At 41.6% G+C, this 11717-nt stretch overlaps 1 long non-coding RNA gene across 1 annotated transcript; it reads left to right on the top strand.

Moving 5' to 3' along the window:
* The first annotated feature begins 2441 nt into the window (after positions 1 to 2441).
* On the top strand, positions 2442 to 5627 carry LOC138981870 (uncharacterized). The gene is made up of 2 exons (XR_011460726.1): positions 2442 to 2484; positions 4167 to 5627. It is a non-coding gene; the product is annotated as an uncharacterized lncRNA (long non-coding RNA).
* The last annotated feature ends 6090 nt before the right edge of the window (positions 5628 to 11717 follow it).

The raw sequence follows: 11717 nt of genomic DNA, 5'->3' as shown, positions 1-11717 counted from the left end.
TCTGTCTCTCTCGTAGCGACCGACAGGCGACCATGTTGTTACTGATTCTGACTCTCTCGTAGCGACCGACAGGCGACCGTGTTGTTACTGATTCTGTCTCTCTCGTAGCGACCGACAGGCGACCGCTTACTGATTCTGACTCTCTCGTAGCGACCGACAGGCGACCGTGTTGTTACTGATTCTGTCTCTCTCGTAGCGACCGACAGGCGACCGTGTTGTTACTGATTCTGTCTCTCTCGTAGCGACCGACAGGCGACCGTGTTGTTACTGATTCTGTCTCTCTCGTAGCGACCGACAGGCGACCGTGTTGTTACTGATTCTGTCTCTCTCGTAGCGACCGTGTTGTTACTGGTTCTGTCTCTCTCGTAGCGACCGACAGGCGACCATGTTGTTACTGATTCTGTCTCTCTCGTAGCGACCGACAGGCGACCGTGTTGTTACTGATTCTGTCTCTCTCGTAGCGACCGACAGGCGACCGTGTTGTTACTGATTCTGTCTCTCTCGTAGCGACCGACAGGCGACCGTGTTGTTACTGATTCTGACTCTCTCGTAGCGACCGACAGGCGACCGTGTTGTTACTGATTCTGTCTCTCTCGTAGCGACCGACAGGCGACCGTGTTGTTACTGATTCTGTCTCTCTCGTAGCGACCGTGTTGTTACTGATTCTGTCTCTCTCGTAGCGACCGACAAGCGACCGTGTTGTTACTGATTCTGTCTCTCTCGTAGCGACCGACAGGCGACCGTGTTGTTACTGATTCTGTCTCTCTCGTAGCGACCGACAGGCGACCGTGTTGTTCCTACAAAATGGAGAGAGTTGTGTGTGTTGTTTTTGTTTTGGCCCCCAACACTACAACTTGTGCGATACCTGCGATCTCAGTTGCGTACCTTTGACTATTGTTTTCTTCCAATGGGTAAATTCGTGACTGACTAACCCCTAGCTCTTTAAGAATGATGAATGGTGAATCGCTTGCGTAGAGTTTGTCACTTGGAAAGGTAGATCTAGATTTCTTTAGCATGCTAATTCCACTTCTCGTAGTTTACCGAAACTACGTGATTTGTGAGATGCGCACACCGCCGGAAACACGCCATTCCCGTACGACTTCCGGCCGCCATAGCAGCTTCTCCAAAATCCGGTCTTACTTTATCAGGTTAATCCTTCCTTTTAGGATCCTTTTTCCTAACTTGACTGATTTATTCCTTCGGTTAACCATTTGTTTTGACCTGCGGTAAGTGTATTTTCCTTATTTGTTGTCGCAAATGCTTAGAATTTGTTCGAACAATGGACAGCACTGAATCAGTGCCTGAAATCCAAATCCACGCGGATGAAGTGGATAAATTGTTAGACTTGCCTTGTTCAAGTCAAAAGGACAAACATGTGTCAAACGAAAAAGAAGGGAAGAAAAAGAATAAGAAAAAACCTCGGTTAGAGGCAGTGACCATTCCAATCAGCGATTGGAATAACATGAAAAAACAAAACGAACGTATCCTAGCGCTGCTAGGTCAGGGCCAAGGCCAGACCGAAGGCGAATCGCCTGATGATCATGGTTCGAAGTTGACACAAAGACAAAAGCGAAAAGCAGAGTCACAAGAATCTGGAGACGAATCTGATTCGTTCGAAGATTATGATGATCAAATAGAATCGATGATCAGAGTGAACGAAGGTGAAACTTGTGGTCAAACTTGTGGCACTAGTAATTCTGACACTGAAATGGCAGAAATAGAACAAGAGTTCGACAATGCTGAAAAGCTTGCACCAGAAATACCGGAAGGTATCGCGAAGCTGGTTGATGAGACCATGGCAAAAGGTCAAATTTCAGAAGAAAAAATGAAAGAAAAAATGAACAAGTATGCCAGACCTAAAAACTTGAAGGTTGTTGTTCCAAAGGTCAATCCGGAGATATGGTCAATACTTGACCGTGCAACAAGAGGTGCAGATTTGAAACTACAGCAGTATCAGAAAGCGCTGTGTACAGCGACCTATGCACTCACAAACATATGGAAAACCATACTGAAAAGTGAATCACCCGAAATTCGGGGACTCATGAAAGGTGTAGCAGATTCTATTGCACTTGTACAGAAAACAAACCATGATCTGTCAATTGACAGAAGGGGGAAAATTTCAAATGCTCAACTGAACAAAAAGTACAAAAAACTTGGTTCAGCTGAAGTTCCAATCACAGATATGTTGTTTGGCAATGACCTGAAAGCTGCATGTGCAAACATTGATACAACAGCTAGAATGGGCCTGGGTCTCAGTCAGTCAAGTGGAGTAAAAGGTCAAAAGTTTTTTCCACAAAACAATCCCTTTGCAAAAAACGATTGGAATTGGAGGCCAAGAGGTGCAGGAAGAACCTGGACACCAAGAGGCAGAATGAGAGGGAGAGGACCTTACCGTGCACGGGGCAGAATGAACTACCGCGGCAGCGGACGAACCGAGTGGTAACAAGGCCAGCAGTAGCTCCACTACCTTCTCTGCCAAAATCTGTAAGTAAAGATACAATACCTAACCGCCCTTTTGAAGCAGGTAGACTAAAAAAGTTTGTTCAAAAATGGGAAGAAATAACATCAGACCCATTTATTCTTGACATGGTGTGCGGTGCTGATATTCCAATAGATGAGTTTTCTGACTTAAATTCTGAAAATCTTTCTTACTTGAAAAATCAAGTACAAGGAAATCTATGGACAAAAATGGATTCGGAAATTGAAAAACTGTTATCCTTGGGAGTTATTGAAAAATCGGTGCATCAGGAAGATGAAATTATCTCCCCTGTTTTCATGGTCCCAAAACCTGATGGCTCCTACCGTCTCATTTTGAATCTAAAAAAGTTTAATGATTCAGTACAATATGAGCACTTTAAGATGGACAATCTTACGTCAGCAACTCAAATGATGATAAGAGGCTGCTACATGGCTTCAGTGGATCTCAGACATGCATACTACTCTGTACCAATAAAAGCAGAATGCAGGAAATACCTCAAATTCATGTGGAGAAACAAACTTTATCAGTATACCTGCTTCCCAAATGGACTAAGTAACTGCCCTCGTTATTTCACAAAGTTAATGAAACCAGTCTATGCCACACTCAGATCACAGGGATATTTATCCACTTCCTTTATTGATGATAGTTATCTGCAAGGTAATTCTTTTGAAGAGTGTGCAGAGAATGTGTCAAAGACAGTGAAATTACTCGATTCACTGGGATTTATTATCCACACAGAGAAATCAGTCCTCAAACCCTGCAAGAAACTGAGGTACTTGGGGTTTCTTTTAAACTCTGAAGATATGACAGTTACTTTACCCCTGGAAAGAAAGCAAAAAGTTGTGCTCGCATGTTCAGAACTCAAAAGAAAGAAGAGGGTGACCATAAGAGAACTGGCACAAGTTATAGGCCAGTTGGTAGCAACTTTTCCAGCTGTTCAGTGGGGCCCACTGTTTTATAGGAGTTTAGACAGACTGAAATCCACATCGTTAAAATTTTCTGCAGGAAATTTTGAATCGCTGACAAGCTTGACAGATAAGACAACAGAAGAACTAGACTGGTGGATTGAAAATTTAGATTCCTCTTTTTTCCCCATTGAAAAAACTAATCCTGAAGTTGAAATCCAGACGGATGCTGCAAGTTCAGGTGGTTGGGGAGCTGTTTGTGGTCAAATTAAGACTGGAGGGCGATGGTCCGAAACAGAAATGAATTTGCACATCAATGTTCTAGAAATGATGGCAATTTTGGACGCTTTGAAAAGTTTCAAAGAAATGATCACAGGAAAACATGTAAAAGTCTTGACAGACAACACATGTGCAGTCTCCTATATATCCAATATGGGAGGATCGCGTTCTCCAGATTGCAATAACGTTGCAAAACAAATTTGGATGTGGTGCAAGGAAAATGGTATTTGGATATCAATTTCACATATCCCAGGAATACTGAATACAGAAGCTGACGTTTTGTCAAGACAATTCAATGATCGTACTGAGTGGAAATTGAATCATGATATTTTCTGCAAATTAAAAGATCGTCTGCTGAAGCCAGACATCGATCTATTTGCATCACGATTAAATTTTCAGATGAAACCATTCGTGTCCTGGATACCAGACCCAGAAGCCTTGGCCATTGATGCCTTTACCCAAGATTGGTCAAAATGGTTAATATATGCCTTTCCGCCTTTCAGCTTGCTGCAGAAAGTGCTCAACAAATGGCAGCGCGACAGAGCGGAAGGAATCTTGATCGTTCCAAAGTGGCCTACGGCAGTATGGTACCCCCAGATGTTGAAAATGCTGACACAAGAGCCTGTTCTTCTTCCAAAGGGAAAGCTTACCATTCATCTACCACATACGCAAGATGTGCATCCGCTCCACAGGACTCTGCAACGTCTGGCTTGTTGCTTATCAGGAAATCCCTTGAAGCAAGAGGAGTTCAAGGTGAGACTTTCCAAGTTATCTGGGCATCGTGGCGACCTTCAACCAGACAGCAGTATGCCTCCTACCTCAGCAGATGGAGCAAGTTTTGTGTGCAGTGCCAGTGTGATCCCCTTCGTCCGACTATAGATGAGGTGTTACAGTTCTTGACTAAGCTGTATGAAGATGGCTTAGGATACAGTGCTATAAACACTGCAAGGAGTGCACTATCTGCAGTGGTTATTCTACCAGACAATAAAACAGTAGGATGTCACCCTTTAGTAATTCGATTTCTAAAGGGAATCTTTGAACTGCGTACACCACAACCAAGATACAATGAAACTTGGGATGTAGACAAAGTTTTGCAGTTTTTCAGAAACATGGGAGAAAATTCTGAACTTTTATTGAAGGATTTGACTTTAAAATTGTGTTCCTTGTTGTTGTTAATTACTGCCCACAGAGTGCAGACAATTCATTTGATCAGGTTGAGAAATATTTGTTTTCATGATGATGGATGTACAATTTACATAACTGAAAAGTTGAAGCAGTCTAGACCTGGCTTTCATCCCAAACCTTTGCAGTTACCGTTTTATACAGAAGACAAAACTTTGTGTGTGGTGACTTGTCTTCGACAGTACATTAATAGTACTGTAGAATTCAGATGTGAGAGTGATGAGACTGACCAGTTACTTTTGTGTTACCAACAGCCACATGGGCCAGCGGCGAAAGACACCATAGCTAGGTGGCTAAAAACTGTCCTCATACGCGCAGGAATTACAAATTTTGCACCCCACAGCTTTCGGGGCGCATCATCTTCAGCAATGTTCAAGTCGGGTGTTGCTGTTGAAGATATTTTGAAAGTGGCAGGCTGGTCAAATGTATCCACTTTCAAAAAGTTCTATAACAAACCACTGGAAAGTAAAGATAAATCAAACACTATCTTAAACTATTATGCGAAAGTTGGAAAATAAAAAACTTCCAGCTCAGTAATCTAAGTTTGATTACATTCTGATAATTTGCATTGGGAAAGGTTAAAATTCAAGACAAGGGAGCTAACAAATGGAGATCTAGAGACAATTATCTCCCTGTCTCCATGTAAAAGAAAATGCAAATGGTTTTGTGGACAATTGATCCATTGTTTTCAAATGTGTTGCAGTGTTTATTGTTTCTTTGGTTATGAAGAAATTGCAATTCCCATTATGAATGGAAAATAAATGCATCACTTATTTTTGTAATACATGGTTGTTTTCAAACAATGTATGTTTGGTGTAAAAGCCAAGACAGGTGTTCACTATTCTCATGTTGTCCTTTGAGAATAAATGTTTGATATTTAACTTTAGTGTGACTTCGATTATTCCTTTGTTTGAATTATAATCTTTAATCAACCAACTTTAAAATCTCACAAATCACGTAGTTTCGGTAAACTACGAGAAGTGGAATTCAAAACATAAACGAGTACTCACCTGAGTCGAAGTTTGTGTAGAATTCCACGATGTAGTTTACAGGAACGGAGGGATATGTGCCCGCCCTTCAGTTTCACCCTCCCCATTAAAGGAAATAAGATAATTTATCAAATGTAAATGCAACTAAAACATTTTTGGTTGCTTAAAGATAAGTCAGATCATCTGATATGGTTATATCAGATGACCTGAGCTGTGAAAAATGGCGTGTTTCCGGCGGTGTGCGCATCTCACATATCCCTCCGTTCCTGTAAACTACATCGTGGAATTCTACACAAACTTCGACTCAGGTGAGTACTCGTTTATGTTTTGAATTTTTCACTAATTTTGTTTTCTTTTTTCAATGAGGAATACTGCTCGACACATTGAGAACTAATTTCATAGTATATTTACACTATAAGAAAAGTGAAGGCGACTGCAGAGGCAAGTTCTCTCCTGCCTTTTACATGGAGAAGTAGGCTAGGTTCAAAACCGGGCCAGTATGATTACTAGATATAGTTCGGCGAAGAGATTGTTACTCGCAGGCATATTTTTGTCAGCTCTTACCGGAGAAATTTGCCGACATATTTAGAACCATTTGGTACGACAATACAGGAATCGCGTTTCGCCGTTTTTCCCCCTGGAATATTGGTGTACATGGACTCTGAAAATACAGGGACGGAAGCAGCAAACGGCCATACTTGGGGCGCTCAGTATGCCACGTGGCAGATGTACTTTAATCACTTTGTTTTTGACTTGAGCTAGATTAGTTGGCATGAGAAGAGTGCCTTAATTCGTTCTTAAGACTGACGTCTTATTTGTAAGAATGAAAAGTTAAAGGCACAATTTGTCTGACATCTTGTTCTTAGACAGTCTTTAGAAAGACATACTTGGTTTAGTCCCGGTTTATATGTATATAAATATTTACGTGTGTGTGTGTGTGTGTGTGTGTGTGTGTGTGTGTGTGTGTGTGTGTGTGTGTGTGTGTGTGTGTGTGTGTGATTAATTCGTATTTTTCCTCAATAACTTACCATGATATACTGACTCGACCGGTATGAGGTGTGTATGTCTGTGTGTCAGTATGTCTGTGGGTATCACTGTATGTGAGCATAGTTTGGTTGTGTGTGTGTGTGTGTGTGTGTGTGTGTGTGTGTGTGTGTGTGTGATTACTGCGTATACGTTTCGTTTGTAACTTACCGGCATGGTGTTCTGACCGGTTAGCATGCGTGGTACAGAAACGTCGGTTTTGAAAATAGTGATTGTGCATGACCACTGCTACTGGAGACAACTTTGCCACTTCATGCGTGAAGCCCATAGCCGTACTCACGCATAGACACATACACGGAGACACACATACACAAACGTAGACAATAGCACGAATACACACACGCATACCGTCCACACACACACACACCTCTTCATGGAAACAGATTATTTAAAACTGAAATGATTTATTTGTATTTGGTTTTCCCGGTGTGAAATTCTCTGATGTGACATTGTGAAAGTCGTTAAACTGTTCTTTTCTTTTATCATAAACGCAATAAAAAGTGAAGAAATACTAATAAAACTTTGAAGAGCGTTATTCAACCACTCTGTCTCTCATGGTCCCGTAACGGTTTGTGTGTGTGTGCGTGTGCTTGCGTGTCATGTGTGTGTCTGTGTGCTTGAGCGTGTGTGTGTGTGTGTGCGCGCGCGCGTGTGTGAATATGCATTGTCGCCGATTGCTTGTGCAATAAACTGAGATTGGTTGGATTCAGCATAACAAGTCGCGTAAGGCGAAATTACTACATTTAGTCAAGCTGTGGAACTCACAGAATGAAATTGAACGTAGTCCGTCGCTAGTGCAAAAGGCAGTGAAAGTGACGAGCCTGTTTGGCGCGGTAGCGGTTGCGCTGTGCTTCATAGCACGCTTTACTGTACCTCTCTTCGTTTTAACTTTCTGAGCGTGTTTTTAATCCAAACATATCATATCTATATGTTTTTGGAATCAGGAACCGACAAGGAATAAGATGAAAGTGTTTTTAAATTGATTTCGAAAATTTAATTTTGATCATAATTTTTAATTTTTTTAATTTTCAGAGCTTGTTTTTAATCCAAATATAACATATTTATATGTTTTTGGAATCAGAAAATGATGAAGAATAAGATGAACGTAAATTTGGATCGTTTTATAATTTTTTTTCTTCAATTTTCAGATTTTTAAAGGCACAGTAAACCATCACAGAGCTCCCCGAGCGTCTAAATACAGTACAAGCATACTTCCATTTGAACGCTCACCGAACGGGAACATCCTGGCTGCTTTCTGTCGAGCGTGAGACATTTTCAAAGAATTTATTTTCGTAGACTTGTTCCGTTAACAACAACGGCGCCTCGTTTTTGCGCTAGACCTAACTTTTAAAATCTAAATAATAAATTGACAGCTTGTTACACAAACATTCTTTAATCATAAAAGAATTCGTTTTTCATCAAGACAAGATCAGAACAATTCGAAGTTGTGAAAGTTTAAAAAAAGAAAAGCCCGGAAGCAGGGTCACGCAGGGGTCGTAGCAGACGACGGCCGGTTTATCAGTGCAAATCGCCGTTCCTCTCAACAGTCAAAAGCCATCGCTAGAGTTCTTGTGAACCACAGCCGTTGTTTCGTGCATAAAAAAACCGTGCTATTGTAGATAAGCTCACGTCGAGTCGCATTCAAACGACTAACTATGACGACTGCTTTGTGAAAAGGGAAAACTGGATCACACGGGTTCACGATGGCTCAGGGGTAAGATAAACCACGCAAAAATAAATTCTTTGAAAATTGTTCGCTCTTTACGGAGGGCACCTAGGATGTTCTCAATTGGTGAGTGTTTAAATGAAATGGTGTTTGTACTGTGTGTAAAAGCCTGACCGTATCTGTGATGGTTTACGGGAGGCTTACTCTGCCTTTAATGACCAAAGTCATTAATTAATTTTTAAGCCACCAAGCTGAAATGCAATACCGAAGTCCGGCCTTTGTCGAAGATTGCTTGGCCAAAATTTCAATCAATTTGATTGAAAAATGAGGGTGTGACAGTGCCGCCTCAACTTTTACAAAAAGCCGGATATGACGTCATCAAAGACATTTATCCAAAAAATGAAAAAAACGTCCGGGGATATCATATCCAGGAACTCTCATGTCAAATTTCATAAATGATCGGTCCAGTAGTTTACTCTGAATCGCTCTACACACACACACACACACACACACACACACACACACACACACACATACACCACGACCCTCGTCTCGATTCCCCCTCTATGTTAAAACATTTAGTCAAAACTTGACTAAATGTAACAAGTCGCGTAAGGCGAAAATACAACATTTAGTCAAGTAGCTGTCGAACTCACAGAATGAAACTGAAGGCAACGCAACGCAGCAAGACCGTATACTCGTAGCATCGTCACTCCACCGCCCGTGGCAAAGGCAGTGAAATTGACAAGAAGAGCGGGGTATTCGTTGCGCTGAGAAGGATAGCACGCTTTTCTGTACCTCTCTTCGTTTTAACTTTCTGAGCGTGTTTTTAATCCAAACATATCATATCTATATGTTTTTGGAATCAGGAACCGACAAGGAATAAGATAAAAGTGTTTTTAAATTGATTTCGAAAAAGAAATTTTGATCATAATTTTTATATATTTAATTTTCAGAGCTTGTTTTTCATCCAAATATAACATATTTATATGTTTTTGGAATCAGAAAATGATGAAGAATAAGATGAACGTAAATTTGGATCGTTTTATAAAAAAAATATTTTTTTTTACAATTTTCAGATTTTTAATGACCAAAGTCATTAATTAATTTTTAAGCCACCAAGCTGAAATGCAATACCGAAGTCCGGGCTTCGTCGGAGATTACTTGACCAAAATTTCAACCAATTTGGTTGAAAAATGAGGGCGTGACAGTGCCGCCTCAACTTTCACGAAAAGCCGGATATGACGTCATCAAAGACATTTATCGAAAAAATTAGAAAAAGGTCAGGGGATATCATACCCAGGAATTCTCATGTCAAGTTTCATGAAGATCGGTCCAGTAGTTTTGTCTGAATTGCTCTACACACACACACACACGCACACACACACACACACACCACGACCCTCGTCTCGATTCCCCCTCTATGTTAAAACACAAAGTTTAGTCAAAACTTGACTAAATGTAAAAAGAAAGAACGGGTCATTGAACCAACCACGGCTGTTTATTTCAAGTTTTAAAGTACCGACAACCGATTACTAGCGTCTGTCCGAAATATACTGCAGTAAAAATCAACAACCTCCTTTTTCAGGCCTGATTATCTCAGATTTTTCGAGGTCTTAAAATGGGGGGTTCCATTGTGTAAAAGCAGGATCTGAAAAGGCGGGAGGTTTAAAAAGGGAAGTGGGATGGGGTGGGGTTGGGGTCCCACCGTACCCTCATATTTGTTTCGGTTTTTGTTTGTCAGTCATGATTAACATGCACCGTCTTGTTTTGTTCTGTAATCCTTATCGTCCTCCGCGTACTTCCTCCCTCCGGCGCCATTCCAGCAAAACCGTGACTGAATGAATTGATCGAATTTCATTTTTCAGTCTTATCTTGTCTATCAGTCTCTACCTCTCTGTCTGTTCGTCTGTCTGTCTGTCTGTCTGTCCATCACTGACAGTCTGCAGGGGCGGATCTGGGGGGGGGGGGTGCAATGGGTGCAATTGCACCCCCCCCCCCCCAGCGGGACAAAAAAAAAAAAAAAAAAAAAAAAGAAGAAAAATGTATCACCTGAAAATAGCACTTTACACGCTCAGATTGCACAATTTTGCTTCCTTTTTAAAAAAAAATTCCGGGGGGGCATACCCCCGGACCCCCCTAGCATGCTCGGCGCTTCGCGCCATCGGTTCGGCGCTTTGCGCCTTCGCTGATAAGATACAAACAAGCAAAAAAAAAAGAACTTTGCAAAACCCAGATCCGCCCCTGAGTCTGTGTGCCTGTCTCTTTCACAACGGATTTTTTTTCAGCGGAAGAAGGGAAACAACTCTGTTGTTCACGTCGCTGTGCCGCCAGTCGAAGTTGTGCAGCTGAAGTTATCACACACGATGTTGTTGTTGTTGTTGTTGTTTTTGTCAGTTGTTGCTGTTGCCCTTCTTCTTCTGCCTCTGTTTTAAATATCTACTCAAGTTTTTTTTAAATTTTTTTTAGTTTTATTTTTTATATAAAACATAGACTAGGAATCGAGACTGAGTAGTGTGGTCGGGTGGTGGTGGTGGGTGGCGGTGGTGTGTGTGTGTGAGTGTGTGTGCGTGTATGTAAAATTAACCTCCCCATAGCGATCGCCTGTCTAACTTGAACGATCCTTGGTCGTCCCCTTGTGTGGTCGTAATAGAATGTATTTTTAAAGTGGTCAGTCAATGTCACAACTGAAATGTCTTTTCAACGGCCAGGAAATATAGGCCGTGCAGATTGGTGCACATTTTTGTTCAAGTTTTCGTTGCCCACTGACGTACCAGCAACTTCCCATGATGTAAGCATTCTGAGTGAGAATGACTCGCTGTTTATTTCTCAGCTATGACGAGGCGAGAAAACACTGCTGCCTCAGCCGCCGCTCTTTAAACACTGAAATGCAACCGAGAGGCGGCTCAGTCGAGTCAGTCAGTACGTGCTAGCTAGGCAAGTAGTTAAAGGAACAGTCCTTCCTGTGCAAACAATCCGCTCAGCATATCAGACTCTGTCCTTTCAGTCAGTTATTCGAAATTCAGTGATATAGACACCCCTCAGCCATGCACTGACTTGGACTCGACTCAGTGTACGTGACCAACAGCCTGGGCGCTCTCTGTGCAAAGGAGTTTATTTTTTTTAATTTTTACCAATTAATGTCTTAATGGACATAATAGTGGACTTTGGGT

Source organism: Littorina saxatilis, linkage group LG12 (genome assembly GCF_037325665.1).
Source record: "Littorina saxatilis isolate snail1 linkage group LG12, US_GU_Lsax_2.0, whole genome shotgun sequence".
NCBI lineage: Eukaryota > Metazoa > Mollusca > Gastropoda > Littorinimorpha > Littorinidae > Littorina > Littorina saxatilis.
The sequence above is the reverse complement of the archived record's forward strand: the minus strand, read 5'-3'. Positions and strand labels throughout refer to the sequence as shown.